We start from the raw sequence: 23389 nt of genomic DNA, 5'->3' as shown, positions 1-23389 counted from the left end.
AAAAATTAGGTGAAACTAGGTTGTTTGAAAAAGAGATTTCCTAACACCAACCACACACAGACGCCTTACTGCTGGAAATGCCTCCTCCCCACTCCCACCTCCACCCCCAGGAGAAGCCTAGAGGTTATTCAACGGAGAAGACGGAGGGTCTCTGCAAGGGTCTCTGCAACGAGAAAGGCCGGGAACAGTTAAGGGTGCGCACACAAAAATTACCACATGCTGACAAAAACTCTCTCCTTTTCTGAGCCCTCTTTTTGACTAGGCCTCAACTAGGCCTTCCATGGACATCCTGTCCTTATTGGCCTGCATGGGCCAGTTCTTGCAAGAATCCTGCTAAGCTGGTTTTGAGAAATTCCCCCACCCCTGAAATCTGATCGAGTTCTTCACCCCCTGCCTTTGATGTATGAATCCTTGACCTGCCTTCAACAAGAATCCCCAACCCTTGCTGGTTCCTCCCAGTAATAACTGTGCATCCACCAAGCCCCTCCCTCTGCTCGTGGGCTATTAAGTCCGCAGCTGTCTTTTCTGTATTTGAAGTTGAGCCTGGTCTCTCTCCCCTGTTGTAAAATCCCTTGCTATAGATTGAATGTGTGTGTCTGCTATGGACTGAATTTTGTCCCTCTAAAAAGTCGCATGTTGAAGCCATAACCCTCAGTTCTAACTGTATTTGGAGATAGAGCTTTAAGGAATTAATCAAGGTTAAATGAGTTCATAAGGGTGGAGTCCTAATCCAGTAGGTCTGGTAGCCTTCTAAAAAGAGGAAGAGAGAAATATCTACGCCGCCCCCCGCCCCCACCACCACCACACACACACACACACACACACACACACACACACACACACACACACACACACACACACACACACACACACACACACACACACACACACACACACACACACACACTGAGGAAAGGCCATGTCAGCACACAGTACGGCAGCGGCCATGTGAAAGCCAGAGAGCCCTCACCAGAACCCAACCAGGCTGGCACCCTGATCTCGGACTTCCAGTCTCCAGAATGGTGAGAAATAAGTTTCTGTTGTATGGTATTTTGTTACGGCACCCCAAGCAGACTAATACACCCCGATTGCAACGGTCCCGAATAAAGTCTTCCTCGTCGTTTTAACATGTGTCAGAATAATTTCCCTTTAACGACATTATAGCAGAAATGAAATCTTCACTTGAAAGCACAGAAGATAAAGTTGAGGCAATTCTTCAGAAAGCCAAGAAAAAAGAAAAATAGAAAGGAAGAAGAAGAAAAAGTAAAAGAAAAACAAGACATGCAAATCAAACAAGTAAAAAGATTCAGCGGCAGGGGCCTGCCCAGGGCCGAGCGGTTAAGTTCGCACACTCCACGTTGGCGGCCCAAGGTTTCCCCGGTTCGGATCCTGGGTGCTGACACGGCACCACTCATCAGGCCACGCTGAGGTGGCGTCCCACATGCCACAACTAGAAGGACCTACAACTAGAATATACAACTATGTACTGGGGGGCTTTGGAGAGACAAAGGAAAAAAATGAAGATTGGCAACAGATGTTAGCTCAGGGCCAATCTTTAAAAAAAATTAAAAACTAAAAGAAAAGATTTAGCACCAAAATACCAGGAAAAACAGACATCTCGACTCCCCCAAAAAATAGAGGGGAGAAAGCTTTGAAACATCCAAAGAAAATTTACCAGAACCGAAAGGCATGATTTTTTAGAGTCTAGCAAAAATGACCATTTAGTCCTCAACACAGTAACTGGGGAAAAAGGGCACACACACAAAAAGACACCATGTCAAATTTCAGAACATCAGAGATAAAGAGAAGATCTACACATTTACAGAGAAATGAGAGAAAAAAGGAGGAAAAAGAACACAGGTCACATCCCAAGGATCATGAGTCACAATTGCCTCAGCAACCCTGAAAGCAGGAAGTCAATAAAGCAATGCCTTTAACATTCTCAAGGAAAAGGACTTCCACCCTGCAACTCCATAGTTAGCACACCACCAGTCCACACTGGAGCAGGATGACTCAAGAGACGGCCACAGCGAGCGCTGTCATTAAAGATGGCCACTGCCCTCGGCCCAGGTGAATCCGCCCAGGTTCTCACCGAACTTGTCTTATTCTAATTCTGTGCTGAGGCCGTACTTGTGCCCAGAGAAGCCTGGAGACTCACTCTCTCCTCTATGAAATTAAAGATTATTTTCTATCAAGTGCAAGATTTTCACTAGAATACACCTCTTTTGTAATAAGGTTTCAATTAGTTGTTTTTGGAATCCTAACTATTTTTAAGATAAATTAGCCTTCATTAATGAAGTTTGATTTATTCATCCGACAAGACAGATTCTTTTAGACATGTTACTATTTGTTCCCAGAAAATCAATCATTCAGAAAACTTACACAATGAACATTCATACTTACTAAGCATGTTTGCATACCAAGAGTACTTAAGAAGACACTGCAAAGGGAATTAAAAAAAGACAGTCTCAATTCCTAGTGCTACAATCTAGAAATCTTACACATACTGCAGGAGTTCAAAGTGAAAAACCTAAGAATCACTGGAAATTCTTGAAATTCCATATGTTATTCAAGAAGAGAGGAAATGCTCTACCATACCTCATCATCAACTAAAAATTATCTCATTTTTAGTAATTTATAACTGCTATTTTTAAAGTAAGCACTATAGTAATCTACAAAAATAATCTACAGAAGCTCTAAGGAATCTACAGAAGGCAATCTGTAGCCTTTCAGAGGTCCTATGCTGCCTTTTCCTTTATTCTTTGTTGGAAGGCAGAAGCACACAAGCAGGCTCCCTGGGAGGCTGACACACTGGAGGCTAGCGTGACACATCCAGATACATCCACCTTCCTTCTGCTCTGCAACTCCAGTGCTGACCCCATGATGATGATGTGCCACGAGCGGAATGGGGAGATCCACACCACAAAATAGGAACCGCCACCTGCTACGTCACCATTTCAACGATTACACTTTAAAAATTATAGTTGTGATGTATAACACTGCCTTATATTTTATTGGCTAAGGTATTAGAAATTGAACACTAGTTAAGGGTAGTTTAGATTTAGGCTGAAAGAGCTGGAATAAGATACCAAAAAGCAGCACTAAATTGAGTAAGCAGAACCCTTACAAGCCTGCCTCCCACAATCATGTACTCTGCTAACTATTATTTACTGAGCCACCTATTACGTACCACCTACTGCTAGGTGCTGAGGACATAATGGTGAGCAAAAAGAGACATGATCTGGCCTCATGGAGCTTTCTAAACGGAAAACAATCACCTGGAATAAAGTAGTAAAAAAATTGGCAAAAATCCCTGCCCTCCAGGATCTTAAATTCTAGCCGGGGGTAGGAGCAGAGACCTATGGAATTTACCTTTTAAAAAGACTGCTCTTTCATCTGGCCCGGCCCTGGCCCAGCTGATCCAAAGAACTGGACGTGCACCTTTGGCACACAAGCGTTAAACTGGCAACTCCTCTCATCTGTATCAGTGTCTCCTGAGGCTATTAGCTTCCCTGGTGGCAGATGCTGTGAGAGAACAGGGTACCAGGTTAACAGTGAGCCAGGGCTAATGCGTTTTGTGTTTACCCTACACAATCATTCACTGAGGATTTCAGTTCCAAAAGAACTTATTTGTACACCAAAATTCTCAAAAACATTTCAACAGGTTCCCTTTAGTCACTAAATTACCTTTGCGAAGGCCTTCCTAGAAAACACCTCCAAGTTAATCTTGTTCAGCTAGTTGGGCAAAGTATGGGAATTATTTAATTGCTATAATATTGTATTATGCATTCATTAAACATTAGTATTGAAATTTATTGTGACTAGCTTGGTTTTATCAGCAATAAGCATTTTTAAGAACAGGGAGAAAATATCTACCAAGAGGTCCAAACTCACAACAAAGAAATAAAATAAGAAAACATCTCAAGATAACAAGATCTAACAATTGACCACCTCAATTTAATTAAGAAGTAATTTTGATATCCACTCATTGATTTTTTCACTGAATATTTACTGAGCACCTACTAGGTACCAGTCACTGCTTTAGGCTTAGACACTGATAAGAAAATAGAGCTCTACGATTTTTCAGTCTAAGACACCAAAAAAGAGAAACGTATAGGCCAGCCATGGCTCGCCTTCTGATTTTATCAGCAGTAGGTCCAGTCGACCATAGCCATGGTCTGATGATTGCCCATTTTACAAACATTATACAGTACTTCCAAATGTAACCTCAGAAAGCCCGCTGTATCTTCGACGTCTTAAAGCAGGTCCGTTACTCTTAGAACAGCCTCCAAACACCACAGCTAACTCCAGCTTCACTAACAGCTAAGGTTAACTCGCCAACAAAAAAGAGGGTAAACAACAGGAGCAAATACTTTATTACTAAGTTTCTTATGTGGTTATTAAATGGTTAAAAATATAAGATGATGTGGAAACATACTACTAGACAAATTACTACAAATATATACAATCTGAATTGTGAGGAGTGTCATTTTCTTACACATTTTCAGAGAAGAAATCATAAACCATATTTCAGAGATAAACTCCAGCATAAATTACTATCACAAAACAGATCTGAATTTAGACATACTTCAAATAATATATGTAGACAATCTATACTAAGATAAGCTGGCCAAAATGTAGAGCATTCTAGAGAAAGCCCCATTTTACTTATTTAGGATATTGCTTCTTCAGTCCAGGGACTTTGATTCACAGCTATGAATGTAGGAGCCTGGAATAGTGCTCGGCACAAAATAGGTATTTGTTAAATTGACAAATTAATTTTATAGTCTTGCCAACGATAAAACAGCTAGTGTTACTGCAATGAGATAAGAAACCAAAAGCAAAGAAACTTGACACCGCAGTCAGCCTACTCCAGCTCCTTGACAGCAAATACAAACCTTCCCTCGGGCTTTCTGAAATACTGCAAACAGACAAAGAACATCCACTTGGACCTGAGGCCCTTGAGATGGGACCCTCAGAGTTTTTCAGCAGCTCCCAGGTCCTGGCTCCTCTTGATTTTATTAGGGAAAACACCTCACGGTGTGTGTTTCTAAATGGTAGTGTTGATTCATTCATATTTGTTCAGCCTCGTACCAATTTTGAATTTTCTTTCGCTCGGGTAAGGGCTGACGTTATGTGTCTCAATATAAAGCAAACAAGAATCCAAGAAAAAAAACATCCACTGAATATTCATTGTTAGTGAGGCATTCCCACTTCCCAGGAGAACTTTCCAAAAGCTCACTGCTTATCAAGATGGATCTCTGACAGAAAGTTCTCAATAACTAGAAAGACTTCCAGGAAGCAGTTTTTCAACAGTGTGTAAGTTTTGTTTTTAACTTTTAATTAAAGTCATAGAGTAAATATTGTACTTGATTCCTCCAGACACTTGAGTTTTAAAAAAAAAGCAAGTGTAATAGAATCAACAAATCTTTTTCACTATCAAATGTCCTAAGAGTCAGCCATATGTTGTTTAGTAATATTCTCTACCCTCTGTGGGTAACAGTAATTTCACTGGCTTTATCTAGTGTCCTTGTCCCTCTCTACCTACAAACACCTGTTCTTCCCTGGCCTGGCTGTTCCACGTAAAGAAGGCACAAAGAAATACTCTTAGACGGGAGCATCAAGACAGGGTTAGTTTGACTGCCTGACTGAAGTCGACCCAGGGTGACCTAGGCTTCAGAGAGAGCAGTCTGGGCTGATCTTGAAAGTCCAAGGATTTCAACAAATAGAGAATTAGGGCAGGGTATTCTAGACAAATGAAACACCAAAAGCAGAAATTCAAGAATGTGAAACTGAAACTGGAGGGTGTACTGAGAAGGAGGAGAAGAAAACAGCAGCTCAGTGGAAGACAAAGCTGGAAAGGTAGATCCACGCCAAAGTGCAAAGGGCCTTAACTCTAATCATTCTACAGGTAATGGAGAGCCATCTATGTTCTGGCAGAAGAGACTATATGAAGGAATCCAGTATGATGAGGGAAAGAAACACATCAAAATTAGGGCTGCATCAGAGAGAAAGAATGGGATAGATACCAGACAGCAGCAAATAATTACTGAATGCATGAATGAACAAACAAACGAGCTGAAAACACCTATAACTAGTTGAGTGGGTGTTTCAAACAAAATTAAAAGAAAAATTAACACTATATGAGAAATGTAATCCCTTATGTATAAAGATTGTCAACTGGTTATTAATTTTATGACTTTGTCTCATAAATCCACTATATAGCAAATTCAATATGGCCATCACCTTTGTTCAGCAACTACATTTTTCTGATTGTTACAATCTGTTGGACTGTAAATATCACTCAAATCAGATATATTCATTGCTTGCCATCCAATTTAGCATTTTACACAAACTTGTGGGATAAATAAAATTAGGGAAGTAGAGCAACATAACAGATTCTCAAAACATGGATAAAAACCAAGTTTTACCAAACGGTTGTCAAACTTTTAGGTGAGAGTTAGATTCTTTTAAAGTAGATTTCAGTAAAAGGTGGATTTATACGTAGCCAAACAAATCAAACACTACAATGGGGATTTCTCTGACTAGAAAAATCTGCCTGAACTTTTGATTTTTCAGAGGCAGACTTGAGACATACACTATTTATGTGTTATTATGCTCCTTCATAAAAAGTGTTTTATGAAACCACAATGCACTTCTTCAAGGCACTTTAAAAAGTTAATCAGTTAACGTTTCATAAACAAAAATAATTACTGTAAAATATAAGACAGTGATTGCATGATCCAAAGCTTCATACATCTTCCCAGCTCATAAAACATGACAGCGTCTCAAAGGAATGCTATTTATAGGGTGGCTTAAAGGGCTTCCGTTTCCCTAAACGGAGTTAAAAGTCAGCAAATGGCCTGTTTAGCTCCCAGCAGATCTCCCAGCGAAAGCTCTCGCTCCTGCACTCGGCTCCCGCACTCCGGGCGTTCCGCCCCCTCTCCACCAGCAAGCCGGCGCTGGACGTTTCCTTCAAAGCGGCTGCCTTCCACCTACGCCAACATCCAGACTTGAGTCTTTACAGTATCAACTTTATAAAGTCCCTCGTTACTAAGGTCAACTGAGTCCAAAAACTTTAAGACAGAATAAAGTACGCAGTTACTATTTTTATAATCTCATTCATTTTCTGGACTTAATTACACAGCAATTAATTATTCAACAATTAAAATTCAACTCAGCTACATAATGTCTCAATTCACAAGACTCCCCAGCCTAGAACAGCATCCAACAGAACTACCGAGCGCCCCACGCAGAATTTCTTCAACTCATGGTTGAGCCTGTTTTTCTCCTTTAGTTTAGTTGTTCACATGAAACTTGTATTCATCACCATCTCACAAGTTCCATTCAATACTGACGACGCTTCATGAAGACATACATTTACAGGAAATTCCTTATTAAAGAGATAAAAAAGCAGGATTTCTTTTTCAAGTCAACTACATTATTAAAAAAGGCTTATATGACCAATGCCAGGCCCCTGCCCTCTGTCTCCCGCCACCCCACGGCTGCTCCCCAGGCCTTCCCTTCACTGCTCTCTCCCAGGGATATACTGGAGTCCTCGCATGTCCAAAAGCTCTTTATTCTACCTTCATACTTAAACAGTGGACTGAAAACACACACACACACAATTGAATTCCAGGTTGAAAGTCATTTTTCTTCAAGATTTTAAGAAGTATGACAAGTACTTTTAGCATCCAAAACTGCTGTATCTTTGGGGTCCCTGATCATGTGACACTCCTCTCTGCCTCTCCCCTACTCTGCAAACTTAAAGGCCCTTTCCGTGACGGGCACTCTAAGCCTCCATGCTGACATGACTAGGTGGGCAACGCTTGAACCATGTGGGGGACACTGTGAGAACACTGAGTCTATAGGCACAGGTCCTACAGAGCCGAGGAAGGCTCTGCTCTTATTTCTGTTTTTTCTTTCAAAATGTCTCCAGTTTTCTGTTCTTTCTGGAAGTTGTATAACTTGATGTTGCATCTCCATGAAATTGCCACTCTCATTTTATGCTCTTTTCTATTATCATTTCTTTCTCTCTTTATTCCATCTTCTTGGAAATGTCCCCACTTGAGTTTCTAATTCTTCTGTTGAAATTTTTATTTTTACAGTCATGTTTTTTATTTCCCTCCACTGTCTTTGTTACCTTCTTGTTGCTTCTTTCTTATTGCTTCTGTTTTCCTCTTTCATGGAAAGGCTTTCCTCAATATATCTCGTTTTCTATTCACATTTAGAAGGCACTAAAAAGCTCACTAGAAACTCTAAGAAGGTTGAGATTATCACCCAGCAGACGTGATTCTAAAGTAACCGGGCAGTAATCAACTGTCGTGTGGGATGTTCCATGGTTAGCACCTGCTCGTGTTCCCCTGGTAAAGTCCAGTTTTCCAAAGAGCAAGGCCTCTGGTCTCTGGCAAGACAGTCAAGGACCTGGAGGACTGACCCCTCCACATCCAGCATCTCAAACGACCCAGTGGCCCACCCTGAGTCTTCACCCTCACCTTCTGTACTACAACCTCCAACCTAAGCCTTTCAGGGCTGCTTCAGTTTGCTCTGATCCCGTCTTGCTGGTTTTCCCTGCTGCAAGGACTTAGATTATAGAGCCCTCCACTTAAGTCAGATAATATTCCTCCACCCAATGAAAAATCACAATAGAGGAAAAATATAAGTACCCAAAACTAGCAGAACCACATTACAATTGCTCATCATTCTTCAACTGTTGTACCTACCACATGGTAGCAATCCCACAAAAGGCCTACAACTTTAGTATTTTTGCTTTATTTCAATATTCTCAAATGCTACATTCTAAATGAAGTCAACAGCTGCGTAAAAACAGATGTAGAAATATGCAAGAAACTACAAAGCACCTCCACCACTCTGTAAGTTTGAGAGAAAATACTGTTATTTTTTTGGCATAATGACAAAAATACATGCTTGGCATCTTAATTTCTGTGGCACAAATTCTTTTTTAACTATGTAGAAAATAATTATATAGTCCAATATATCTTCTAAAGAAAAATCTAATAGCTTCTTTTGTTAACAAGATCCTGATAACCCATCTCATCATCCAGGATATCTCATTAATATCAATAAAGCAAAGTCATTTAAAATGTGCCAGATTGAATCAAGCCAAGAAATTAATCCATCTTAACCCAAAATTTAAAAACTTAAAACCAAACATCCATAGTGACTGATACACCAACTCTTCAGCAGAATATCAGAATTTGACTGTTTTTACAATATGAACAATCAGTGACCCATGTTACTGTGTTCATTTCCAAATACAAAACCAAAGGCAGAGAAAAGGTGAGGGACCAGCATAGCCACAAAACAGCCAGCGCACGAGGACAAGGCTCCCCTTTGTCCAGCCATTTGCTTTCAGTTAAACTGTGCCAACCCTTTCACTTTCTTTCAAAAATCAGTTTGCATCAGAGCCCACTGGTAGAAATAGTTTGCCACAGGAAAATTCTGCCCTTTAATATATATTACTTAACATCCAATTTTTTGTACCAAAAGAAAAGGATTCAAGTATGCACTCCAACATATATTGTTGAAAGCCATGTAGAAATAGTTAGCAGTTAGTGTGGTTCAAAGGAAATCTTTTAAAATGTTCAGCCCAAATAGTTCTGCTTCACAAGTATTCAAACAGATCCTTAGAAAAAGTCAGAGTGGAAATAATTTTTTTTCATTCTTAAATCAGTGAAAAATCAAAGTCTCCTTGATGAAGCACTTTCTACTGATGGGATACACTCAAGAGGAAAGGACTTCAGCAGCATCTTCTTTAACACAGTCCTCATTTTTTTCTTACCACTTAGTCTACAGCACATCTTAGATTTCAAGCATATACTACTGTGATTTTAATAATTTTCTGATAATCAGGTTTCACAGCAATTACAATTTTATCTTAGCATTAACAGGATCATAACCATTATACATATTAAGTTCATTAATTCTTTAAAACATGAAATCTGACCTAGAAAATCCACAACTGAGCAACAGACCAAAATAAGAAATTCAACAGGACTCCAAATTTTTCTAACTGCATCAATTATTTTTTACAATAAAAAAATCTAGCTATTATGCTACTGTAGGGGAAAAATAAACCTAGTAATTTAAAATGTCATGACAGCATTTTAAAGGTAAATAACTAAATTATAGTATGATGTAACTCAGCATTTGAGGAGTCAACAACCACAGGTTTGATTATTCAATAAGAGCTACTCTGGGCCAGCCCCAGTGCCATGGTGGTTAAGTTCACATGCTCCACTATGGCAGCCCAGGATTCGCTGGTTCAGATCCTAGGCATGGACCTAGCACTGCTCATCAAGCCAGGCTGTGGCAGTATCCCACATAAAAGAACTAAGAGAACCTATAACTAGGATATACAACTATGTACTGGGGCTTTGGGAAGAGAAGAAAAAGAGGAAAGTTGGCAACAGATGTTAGCACAGGGCCAATCTTCCTCACCAAGAAAAAAAAAAAGGCGCTACTCTGAAAAGCCATGACATATACGCAGCAATTTATAAGGAGGCAATATCTACCTAAAACTGTTATTGTGAGGATTAAATGAAATACCATATATCTCAACAATTCTAATACACAATTTGTTTTGTTTTGTTTTTGAGGAACATTAGCCCTCAGCTAACATCTGCCACCAATCCCTCTTTTTGCTGAGGAAGACTGGCCCTGAGCTAACAGCCGTGCCCATCTTCCTCTACTTTATATGTGGGACACCTGCCACAGCATGACTTGACAAGCAGTGTGTAGGTCTGCACCCAGGATCTGAACTGGTGAATCCAGGGCTGCCGAAGTGGAACATGAGAACATAACCACTGCACCACCGGGCCGGCCCCCTAATACACACTTTGCGCGTGTGCTAAGATGTTTAAAACTAAGATGCATTTAGCAACTTAATTAAATGTGTCATTACTTAATTGGCAATGTTCTTTTCCTTTTTCAACAGTACATAAAATACATATGCACCTTTGAATTGACGGTTATTAGAATAGAATTGGATTCAATGAAACCTGGTAAAGGCTGAAGAGCCTAGCACAAATTTGAAAGTCATGCTATACTTTGAGATTCGTGACCTGAAAGTAGTCATCTAGATAGCCAGTCAGTCTACAGACCTCTCAGCATCTTCCCTCAGTTCATCAGTCGTACGTCCTTGTAACACACAGCGTAACTCTCATTATTGTTTTAATTAAAAGTGCACACTGCATATGAAGGAGTATCATATTGCCTTTATTTTATTTCATTTGTTTCACAGCACGGCAAATGCTTATTTCTTTAGGTAACCACTTCCTCTCACCCCCTTTTTCCAGGCCCACACTCTCCAGCCGCTCTCAGTGACCGCAAGTCCCCCAGTACTCCAGGCTGGGCCCATCTCCACACCTTTGCTCCAACGGCTTCCTGAGAAAATCATACCAGAGCTGAGATTCTCCAAGACTTCTGCCACAGCCCCGTCTCTTTCCACCACTCTTTCTCATCTTTGTTCCCACTTCATCCCACACATACTCTTCCAACAGAGCATGAGAAACGTTATTCCTAGTATTTACTTATGTTCTTCCCAGTAAACTGAAGCCCCCCGGGGCTGGAGCTGATTCCCACATCACCCTCGAGGCAAGGACGCAATAACCCTTCCAGAAATGCTGCAGATGGGGGCGGGTTAGGATGCACCACAGACAACCTGCAGAACCACTGCATCCGAGATGCTCCAGAAATATTCAGACAGGCAGAGAAACAAATTTTTAGCCCTACATCTTTATACCATAAAATATGAATATAGTTCAACTTTTCTTACGTATTTCATTTACTCAATATTTTCTCAAAACGAAATGGTCAAGGAATTAATATGACACATATCTTACACAGCCCTCATGCAAAGAATTCCACAATTCATCCTGAGGGTAGAGTAACCTCAATAATAAAATTCATAAACACAGACACAAAAATCCTAAACAAAATATTAGCAAACCAAATCCAGTAATAAATAAGAAGTACAATATATCATAATTTATTTGGTTTATTCTAAGAATGCAATTTTGTTTTAACATTCAAAAAAATCAATGAAAAGATACTCAAAATTATCATGGATGGCAAAGAAGCACAGAAAAATATGTTAGACATAATCATTAGAGAAATGCACATTAAAACCACAATAAGATACCACTACACATCTACTAGAAAGGCTAAAACTGACCATACCAAACGTTAGCAAGGATGCAGAACAACTGGCACTCTCATGCATTGCTTACCATACTACCAGAAATCCTACTCCTAGTATTTACCTAACAGAAATATCCACACAAAGACCTATATTCAAATGTTTATAGCAGCTGTTTTCCTAACTGCCCCAAACTAGAAACAATTCTACTATCCAGCAGCAGATGAACAGACAGAACAAATATCCATGCAATGAAAAACAACTCAGCAATAAAGAGGACTGAACTACTGAGAGCCACAAAATGGATAAATCTCAAAAGCATTATGCTAAACGAAAGACATAAGACAACAGGAATCTATAGTGTCAGATTCCATACTGATCTAAAGTAGCAGAAATCAGAGAAGGGGTGGTCAGGAGCTGAGAAGGGGGAACCAAATTGACTACAAAGAGGAACAAGGGAACTTTTTGGGAAAATGCAACTATTCTAAATTTCGAACTGAACTCCTAAAAAACTGAATTTTATTATATGTAAATTATGCCTCCATAAACCTGGCTTTAAAAAAAAATCAATCATTAGAATTCACAACATTAACAGTACAAATGTTTGATAAAATTCAATAGCCAATTGTGATTTTTAAGAAAAGACCCTCAGAAAACTAGGAAGAAAAGGTAAATTCCTTAATCTGATCTAAATGTCTACAGAAAGAAGAAAAATCATACTTATTGATAAACTACAGAAAATTTCTTCTTTAAAAACAGAAACTAGGTGGGGCTGGCCTGGTAGCATAATGGTTAAGTTCACGCACTCTACTTCAGCAGCCCAGGGTTTCGCTGGTTTGGATCGTGGACGCTGACATGGCACCACTCATCAGGCCACGCTGAGGCAGCGTCCCACACAGCACAGCCAGAAGGACCTACAACTAGAATATACAACTATGGACTGGGGAGCTATGGGGAGAAGAAGGAAAAAAGAGAAGATTGGCAGCAGATGTTAGCTCAGGGCCAATCTCTGAAAAAGAAAAGAAGAAAACTAGGCAAGGCCGCCAGCCATACTTCTATTCAATATTTTAGGGGAGGCCTCAGTCAGTGCAGTGACGCAAGAAAAAGAAGCAAAAATATAAGGATTAGAAAGGAACAAAACTGTCTTATTTGCAGATGTGATTGTACACAAAAAAAAACCTTTTTAATGAGGAAGACTGTCCCTGAGAGAACAGCTGCGCCCACCTTCCTCTATTCTGTATGTGGGTGGCTGCCACAGCATGGCTGTGAGTGGGGTAGGTCCGTGCTGGGGATCCAAACCCGCAAACCCAGGCCACCGAAGCTGACTGAGCTGAACTTAACCACTACACCACGGGGCCAGCCCCAAGAAAACATTTTTTAAATCTACAGATAAAGCATAGTAATAATAGGCAAGTCTAGTAAATTTGTAGAATATAAGAGCAATGTACAGAAATGACTCACTTTTCTGTACACCAACAATAAAGAGTTAAAAAATAACAATTTTTTTAAAGATATAATTTACAATAGTGTCAAACAGTATCAAATACCTAGAAATAAGTCCAATTTAAATATGTGCATCTCTCCAAAGATACTTAATTACAAAGTAGAAAATGTCTATGTATGTGGCAGACACCAGCTGAACCAAATGATCCAAGCTCTGCTCAGTCCCTCAGACCACTTCTAGGGTATTTCTGCCGAAAATGCATAACCAAATCTCATCATGAGGAACTATCAGACAAATTCAAATTAAGAGGCTTTATACCAAATAACTAGCTTGAATTACCCAAAAATTCAAGGTCATGAAACACAAAGGAAGATGAGGAATTGTTCCAGAAGACAGCAGCCTGAGCAACACAACTGAACGTAAGACATGATCTGGGATTTACTTCTGCTATGAGTGACATTCTTGGGACAACTCGTGAATTCTGAATGAGATCTGAAGATTTTAAATACTAGTAGTGATAAATAACAGTATGGACACTTGTGGTCATGCAGGAGAGTGACTTTGTTATTAGGACATACACACTGAAGTGTTTACGGGTAAAGGAGCAGATTTAAGTCTGCAATTTATATTCAAAAAATTGTAAGTGTGAGGTATATGTGTGTGTATATATATAAATATAGATATATATAAAATAGAGAAAAGGATAAAGAAAATGTAGTAAGGTGTTCATTTAAGGCATCTGGGTGAAGTGTATGCAGGAATTTTGGTAGAGTATTGTTCTTGCAACTTTTCTAAAAGTCTGAAATTAGAGTAAAGTAAAAGTTAAAAAGACAAAATACATAAGACTACTACAGAGAAAATTCTAAACCATCACTAAGAGAAATTTACAAAGACAAATCAGTTAAACAATACACATGATCCCAGACAGGAAGACACAACACCACAGACGCAGGCCTCTCCAAAGCCATCTCCAGGGTCAACACAATCCCAAGTAAAGTTCCAACAGGTTGTTTTTAGAACTCTACAACCTGATTCCAAAATTTATACAGAAACAGAAGGGCCAGGAACAGCCAAGACATTCTCAAAGAACTACACGAGATGATAAGATTTATCATAAGGCTACAATAAGACAGTGTGGTAATGTTGTATGAAGTGATAAACAGACCAATGAAACAGAACAAAGATTCATACATATATGAAATACACATGAATACCTGATTTACAACAAAAGTGGCAATACAGAATAAAAGTAACAATGCAGGGGAAAGATTAACTTTTCAATAAATGCTACTAGGAAAACTAGATATACATTTGGAAAAAGAAGAAATTTGATGCTTACCTCTTACATCATACATGAAAATTATACACAGGTGGGTTATAAATCTACATGTGAAAGGAAAACAATAAAGCTTTTAGAAATTTATACGGAAGATTATCTTCATGACCTCAGAACAGGGAAGAACTTAAAACAGGAAAAAAAAAGTTAACCACAAAGAAAAAGATGCATAAATCTAAGAATTTGTGTTCTTAATTACTACACTATACTACTTCCCCCCAAAGAAGGCAATTTAGCAGAATTTTCAGCTTTTCCTATGGCTTACATGTTGCTATGACTTTCTTCTTCAATATGAGAAAGGCTGCTACTCTGTGCTTCAGTTAACTTGATGGGAAAAACTACATATGAACCAATGCAATTTCCACATTACACAGAACTCATTCCTTTGTTTACCCAGCAACAGAATAGACAATACTTATTTATATTTCTCTCTCCTTTTCCTGAGCTATAATAGCCTGGCATATAGTTGACGCTCAATAAAATAGTCATTGAGTAAATGACTAGATAAATGAAAATTTACATTTACTTAATGAAAAATGTTACACATATGACAAATCCATATTTGAAGAATAAAAGTATGCTTTAAATACTAATAATGAATCACAAGGTGACTCCTTCCATCATTACACTGTGCCTCCTCTACCAGTTCCAAGGATTAACAAATTAAACAGTAAATGGCTTTCAGTTTTTCTATAATGGTTTCAAATTACAGCAACACTCTTCCATCTCAAGCAGGCTGGTACTTTATTCCTCTGCTCTATCCTCTTATTCTTCTTCGTCTCCTTCAAGTACACACTTCCCTTCAATTCTGCCCTGCTCCTTACTGCCACATCCTATGGTGTGCTGGTTTTCCCCAGCCTCATTTTATTACACTCCTGATTCTGGCTTTCAACTTCACCTCCATTCTCTGTGCCCAACCTGTTATTTCAAACTTTCCCCTCAACCCCCAGACCTTCAAATAAAGTCACCCCCATTCAGGATCTCATAATCCGCTCCTACAAAAGGTCCTCCCACCATGGTCCTACTGATGACAAACTCTGACGACCAAGAACTGCATTCCAACTTTTCCCCTCCATCTCTTCACCTTAAGGCAGAAATCTGACTTCTCCCTACAACACAGCCTGCTCTTTTTACTCTCCCTGACTCAGACGATTCGCAAATACAAGTTCATGTAACTGTGCTTTGAAAAATTTCCAACTCTTTCAAAACTGCTATTAAACACCAAATGATAATAAAAATGACCACAGACAGGGGGGTCCTAGATATTAGCAGAGGAGCCTTGCCATTATTGTCAAAATAATCTATGTTACTGACCTCTTGACAGCCCAAGGCCTTGTCTAATTTTGGCATGTGTCAGTATTACTGAGGCAAGGAGGATGTTTAAAATGGCAATTACAAATGAGCTCTCAAATGCCATCTCAGAGGTAGAAACATCCTCCTCTGTAAAATATTCCATTATTAAAATAGAGCCTCACCCTGTGAGCTGTCACCAAAATACAGGACGAGACCCAGGGAGGAGTGCTGGAGGCCCCACTAACAAGGCTGTTTTGGTGTCCTGACTTCACTAGTCGGTTACCAGTTCAGTGAGCCCATCGTGTAATCCATGCAACGTTTCTCATTCAAAACCAAAACAAGACCTTATGCCAGTAGGCTATCTCACAAAGGCCAGGGAAAACTAAAGCTTTGGGAGAAAACTAGAGACACTTTGAAGAAAGAGAGATTAAAAAGCTATCTGGGGCTATCAAAGACTATCGCTTGTTCTTTTGTGAAAAGGTCAATTTGCAACAAGTAGATTTCAGAGAGGTTCATGAAAACAGCCAGAGCCCTTGGGCAGACAAACAGAGAATCTGTTTTCAGCTTGAGAGAGAGTAAGCACAAAAATAATAGATATGGGGCAAGGAAACAAGGACAGATGGAAAACAGGCCTGAAAAGGAAAAAGGAATGCAGAGCAAGGAAACATGAATCTAGGGATGGGGTGTCAGAGCGAGGGTGGAAAGTGTGACAACCCAGGCAACAAACCGGCGAAGAAAACATCTCCCATTCAGCACAGGAAACTACACCAACAGTAGGCAAGGGGAAACGAGAGGTTTAGAATCATCAGCACACTAAATGACTAATCAAAAGTCTTCTTTCTACTTTTCTCTTTAACCAGCTATAGTGCAAAGATAAAAAACAAGATTCTGTGGAAGAAGCAGGAATGAGATACGATCATCCTGAATACAAAGGTTAAAGGAGGAACAGAAACCAAGGTAAATCCACAACAACATAAAACTATTTAAAACTCATGTGAATTAAGGTAATTAATGAGTATTAATTGCATTTCAGCCTATCACTAACTTTCAACAAAATGCCCAGCACAAATTCAGATTCAAAATGCAAAGGAAATGTGTTTATGAAAATTCCATCAAGCCAAAGAACGGTGAAATTCCTTCCAGGAATTGATCTCCATTATCCTGCCTGCACCATCCGAGACTCGCCTCACTTCAACATTTGGAGTACGGTTACTCAGAATAATTAGTTTTGCTCTGAACCCCAGAACTACTCCTCATCTATCCAGGTGCAGTTTAGGTGACACACCACTCCTCTCATCCCTTCGTCTTATCTTATCTTGAATAGAAACACCTTCTCCAAGTGACACTAGAGGAAACACACGCAATCTTTAACACCTGGAAAGCTGGGCTATCACCCAGCCCTGATCAACAAGTCAACTCCATTTTGGAGATGGAGGCACTCAGACAGTATCCCTCTCACTACACCTGAAGGGGTCAACGTCTCCAAGAGTATCTTCTGCACTTAGCGTGTATTCTGTGCCCCACGCGCACTGAAGAGCCACCATGCCACACACAATTTGCACTCCTCCTGCCAGAAAGGCTTCTCTGCTATTCTTCACTTGCTGCATTTCTACCCACTCTTCAGACAGTAAGCAAATCTCTCCTCCCTGAACTGGCCTCCCATAACCCTTCTCACAATGAGCTGCTCCTTCCTCCACACCTGATTTTAACTTTATATAACATTTATTTCTGTCTGCTTTGTTGAGTTCTTTGTTGTTAAATTTTAATCTCTCCCTAGAGTTTAAGAAAAAGAATTATGTCCTGCTTATCCATATACTACTAGCATCTAATACAGTATATCAGCTATAGGAAATTATTCAATATTTTTTGATTGAACAGATGTGTAGTGAAGGCCTTCCTCAACCCAAATGGCTAAACAATGCTGTACAGGCTAGGGTTAGAACCTGCTGTAGGTTAGCACCTGTGCAAACAATACAGCGTCAGACAGTAAGACTAAAGTTTCCAAGGAAGCAGATGTGTACCATTGCTAGTTGACCTCTACAGAATTTCAAATCCAGCACATACCTACCTTGTCTCTGTAAAGAACAAAAATTCATAATATGCCTAAGTAGAATTCTACTATTACCTATTTAAAGTGTCCTATTTTAACAATGATTTTTGCCATTGCCCAAAATGTTAACACAACATAAAGTTCCTAAAGTAAAACTGACACATTACAATAAAGTATCACAATTGAAAGGCAACTTCGTGAATTAAAACATTTAAATATACTGTCTTAAAAATGCAATTTTTTAAAAAAAGAAATTATTTTTTATTAAGAATTTCATTAACAAGGGCCGGCCCCGTGGCCCAGTGGTTAAGTTCGCGCACTCCGCTTCAGCAGCCCAGGGTTTCGCCGATTCAGATCCTCAGCCCGGACCTGGCACTGCTCATCAGGCCATGTTGAGGCAGCGTCCCACATGCCACAACTAGAAGGACCCACAACTAAAAAATACAACTATGCACTGGGGGGCTTCGAGGAGAAAAAGCAGAAGAAAAAAAAAAAGATTGGCAACAGTTTTTACCTCAGGTGCCAAACTTTAAAGAAAAAAAATTTATTCTTATTTCTCCATTCCATTAAAACAGAATGTAATAAGGTATCGTGGCTTCATGTTTTATCAAACAACCTATGTTTTGTCAAGTTTAGGAATGTTTCCCAAGGTCAGAGCTTTTAAACATCTGATTCTAAAAAATGAAAAGCAAAGAATACTTTTTTCCCCTGTGGGGACCTGGAATTGGCCACCCCAAGATATGTCTCTTTGGCATCAGGATTATTTGAGGCTGATTGCTTTTGATAAACTGGGACAGGGAAGGAGGCTCTGAGGAATGGAACTTGCCCTTTGTTAGGGACACGTTTACATTTGTAAAGTAAATCTCTATCTGTAAAAGGTGGCTCCCTCTCTGTACCAGGAAGATGAAAGGCAATGACCTTCTCTCTAGAAACTCAATCAATACCAAAGGCAAGGACTTAAATCTGCATTTTATTGTGCTTCTCTGTTAACCTCCTGTAACTGACTTCCCTCCCCCTCCCAACTTTGGCATTTCTTAAGGATTAAGCATCATTCCTTAGGCTAGGAACTGATTGCTGCACTCACCTGTGACAATCGACTTGCCTCCTGCTACGCCCTCTGAGATAGCAGACCCATTACCTGCTGTTGTCCATCAAGCACTGTGCCCACAGGGCAATCTTGTGACTATTGTGGGAGGGACATTTCAATCACATGTGAAACACCCTATTTGGGGGTATATAACCACTATGTGCACCCCACTTCTTCGGTGCCCTTTCTTCCTTTGGGAAGAAAGGCCCCGGGCCATGGTTCCTCATAAAGCTTTGTTTAATTTTCTCTTGCTATTCTGTCTCATGTGAATTTAATTCGTTCTCCGGCCAGATGAACCACCATTTGGGGAGAGGAAATGTCCTCCTCCCCTACACCCCTGTGTTACAGCTCGAGTCAAATGAAAACTAAACTAACGAAAATGGTCTAGGGAGGCAGTTCAGTGCTTCATTGTATAAAATCACAAATTCAACTTTCTTTTTTACGTTTTAAATACAAAGTCTATGTTTCAGTCAGCCATTTCTCTGTAAAGAATCATGCCAGAAAATCTTATTTTATCCATCATCTTTATTAAATTTTGATATTTCCCCTTAAGAAAGGTATTATTATATACAACTTGACAAATAGAAATGGCAAGCAATAGGATATATTGGAGTATATGAGGAAGCCATTTGGTATAAACCTAATTCGGCCTGACCTTGTTTTTCAAAAGGGCCTGACTGTGGCTATTGAGCACGCATTGCATATCTGCTTAGACATTTCCTACGGCCAGAACAAAGGCCCTTGAGATAAAGGTGCAACTTCCCCCCACATTAGCATTTCCTTAGGGATAAGCATTTTTCCTTAGGCTAGGAACTGATTGCTGCACTCACCTTTGACCACCCAGCTCACCTGTGACCACTCAGCTGGAGACAACAGGCTGCCACCCTGCTGTGTTCACTGAGACAGAAGACCTACCTGCTGTTTCCATCAATCGCTGTGCCGACAGAGCAGTCTTGTGACTATTGTGGGAGGGACATTTCAATCATATGTGAAACACCCTCTTTGAGGGTATATAACCACCCTTATACCCCCACTTCTTTGGAGTGCTCTGTTCCTTTGTGGAAAGACTCTCCCGGGTTATAATCCTAAAATTTAAGCTCAGAATAAACTCACCCAAATTTTCACTTATAGATTGGTTATGGATTATTTTCGTCGACAAACTAAAACAACAGTAAGATACTTTTTTCACCTACCACAGTGATAAAAATCAGGTAACTCAGATCTCGTCAAGATGGCGCTGTGAGCAGACATTGAACTCGCCACCTCCCACGAACACAACCAGGTTACAACAATTTTCGGAAAAATTACCCCAGATTGAAAACTGAAAACTGGATAAAAAGAACGCCCACAACAAGGGACAGTCCTGACTAAGATGGAAGGGACAGAAATTCCTGCTGGAGAGGAAAAAAGCCACCTTTGGGAACAGTGGAGCTTCTCAGCTGGCCAGGCAGGAGCCACCCTAAGGTGTGCAGCCCTCCCTGGAGGAGGGAGGTCTGGAGTGGGGGTGATACTGCTCTGAGCATCCTTCTGGACTCAGCCCAACTGAGATGAGGGTCTTGCTGTCTGGCTTTGCTGGCTATTAATTATAGCAAGGATACCCCCAGAAAAGCTATCGGCTGAAAGCCAAAAAGACCCGGGTCTTAAAGGGCCCACGCACAAACTCACTCATTGCAGCAACCTAAAATCACCAGAGTGAAGGCTGACAGTCCTTTGGTGAAATGAAACTCACCTGGTGGGCTCTGGGGGCATCTTGGTGAGAGGAGGGACCTCTCCAGAGACTGAGACATTGGTGGGGGACATTGTTCTGAGCAGGTCCAGGCATGCTGACACGGACCTCTGTGGGTGCCATGGAGGTTCTTCCTTTGGCCTGTTAGCCCAGGGATCTGCCACGCCCACTAGAGCACAGATTTAATCCAGTTCAGCCAGGGCAGGCAACCCGGCCTAGGGACCAGCCCCACCTAACACCAAGCCCTCAGGCTACTTTACAGCCTGCATTGACTGGGTGCCTTGATCCTCTACAGGCAGGCCAGGGTGTCTGCCTCTGTGGGGCAGGGCCCGTGTGAGGACCAGGTGAACTGTGGGGGGCATTGGGGTAGATGTGGGGACCTCTGCAATGTGGTATCAGGGTACGCTCCAGGAAGTGTGCACGGACCAGGACTGTGTTGACAGTGTATGTGGTCCTGTGGGGGGTGAGAAGACCTGTGCTTCACAAATAGCCATAAAAAGGATCAGCCCCACCTTTCAAAGCCTGAAACAATTAAGTGCCCCCTGCCTAGGGTCAGCCCCACTCAGCTGCACTCCTAAGAGAACTGACAACAGCCTTGTTGGCCTGAGGCCTATCACAACTGTACACCCCTGAGCCTAGCAACCAGCTACACTGGGTATCAACCCAATTAAAAGGAAAACTGCAATAGGAGTGTGCTGATAGACTTTGCAGCCAACAGTGCTGAGGCCCCACAAACCGGATTTACAAACAGCTGGCCAAGGAAGGAAAGCTCAACCTCCCTGGGTACCTGCAGTGGGAGCAACCCTGCCACAGCAGAAGGACACAAGTAGCCCACAAAGGGGTCACTCCTGGTTCTTCTGGACTGGTGACGAGAGGGAAGCACACCGCTGGGCCTCATAAGGCATCTCATACATAAGGCCACTTCTCCAAGATCAGGAGACATAGCCAACTCACTTAATACACAGAAATAAGCACAGAGAAAGAGGCATAATGAGGAAGCAAAGGAATACTTTCCAAGCAAGGGAACAGGACAAAACCCCAGAAAAAGGACTAAATGAAACAGAAACTAGCAACGTACTGGACAAAGAGTTCAAACAAAATATCACGAGGATGCTCACAGATATGGGGAGAAGAATGGATGAACACAGTGAGCACATCAGCAAAGAACTGGAAAATATAAAAAAAAAAACCCAATCAGAAATGAAGAATACAATACAGGAAATGAGAAATTCACTAGAGGGACTCAATAGCAGAGTAGAGGAAGCAGAAGAACAGATCAGCGAGCTAGACAAAAGACTAGAGGAAATCACCCAAGCAGAACAGAAAAGAGAAAAAAGAATTAGACAGAATGACAACAGTCTAAGGGAACTCTGGGACAATATTAAGCGTGCAAACATTCAGATTATAGGTGTCCCAGAAGGAGAAGAGAGAGACAAAGTGGAAGAAAATTTATTTGTAGAAATAATAGATGAAAATTTTCCTAACCTGAGGAAGGAAACAGACATCCAAGTTCAGGAAGCACAAAGGGCTCCAAACAAGATAAGCCCAAAGAGGCCCACACCAAGACATATTATAATCAAAACGTCCAAAATTAAAGACAAAGAGAGAACCCTAAAAACAGCAAGAGAAACGCCACAAGTGACATATAAAGGGAAGCCCATCAGGCTATCAGCGGACTTCTCAGCAAGACCCTACAGGTGAGAAGAGAATGACACGACGTATTTAAAGTGCTAAAAGGAAAAAACCTACAGCCAAGAATACTCTATCCATCCAGGCTGTCATTCAGATTGGAAGGAGAGATAAAGAGTTTCCCAGACAAGCAAAAATTAAAGGAGTGTATCACCAAGAAACCAGTTCTACAAGAAATGCTGAAGGGACTTATTTAGGTGGGAAAGCAATGACCACAAATAAGAGATAAAAAAAAATTATCAAAAAAACAAAACAACAAAAAAACAGGCAATAAAATCACTTGTAAGGTAAAAATATAGTAAAGGCAGCAGATCAACCACCTGTGAAGATAATATGAAGGTTAAAAGACAAATGTACTAAAATGACCTATTTCAATGCTAAGAGGGTAGTGGATAGACACACACTAAACGAGACTATATATGATTTGAAAAACATAATGTTGGAGGAGGGGAGTGAAAAAATAGAGCTTTTACAAAGAGGTCAAGCTAAAGAGTCTATCAACTCAATATAGACTGTTATATGCATAGTATATTAAATAGGATCCTCATGATAATCACAAATCAGAAATCTATAACAAGCAAGAAAAAAAGTAAGACAAAAGAAA

The 23389-nt window shown here is 40.4% G+C and overlaps 1 protein-coding gene across 19 annotated transcripts in view; it reads right to left on the bottom strand.

The window, feature by feature from the left end:
• MYO6 (myosin VI) overlaps positions 1 to 23389 on the bottom strand; it is a 153448-nt gene that overhangs the window by 89466 nt on the left and 40593 nt on the right. For 4 of the 19 annotated variants that reach the window (XM_070496590.1, XM_044757523.2, XM_070496592.1 and 1 more), the window contains exon 2: positions 3373 to 3525. The exons of the other annotated variants lie outside the window; for them this stretch is intronic. The gene's annotated coding sequence lies outside the window, so the exon portion shown is untranslated. The remainder of the gene's footprint in view (positions 1 to 3372; positions 3526 to 23389) is intronic. 19 annotated transcript variants of the gene reach the window in all.

The sequence above is a fragment of the Equus asinus genome, chromosome 24, assembly GCF_041296235.1.
Source record: "Equus asinus isolate D_3611 breed Donkey chromosome 24, EquAss-T2T_v2, whole genome shotgun sequence".
In the NCBI taxonomy this organism is placed as follows: Eukaryota; Metazoa; Chordata; class Mammalia; order Perissodactyla; family Equidae; genus Equus; species Equus asinus.
This window is presented reverse-complemented; position numbering and strand designations above follow the sequence as displayed.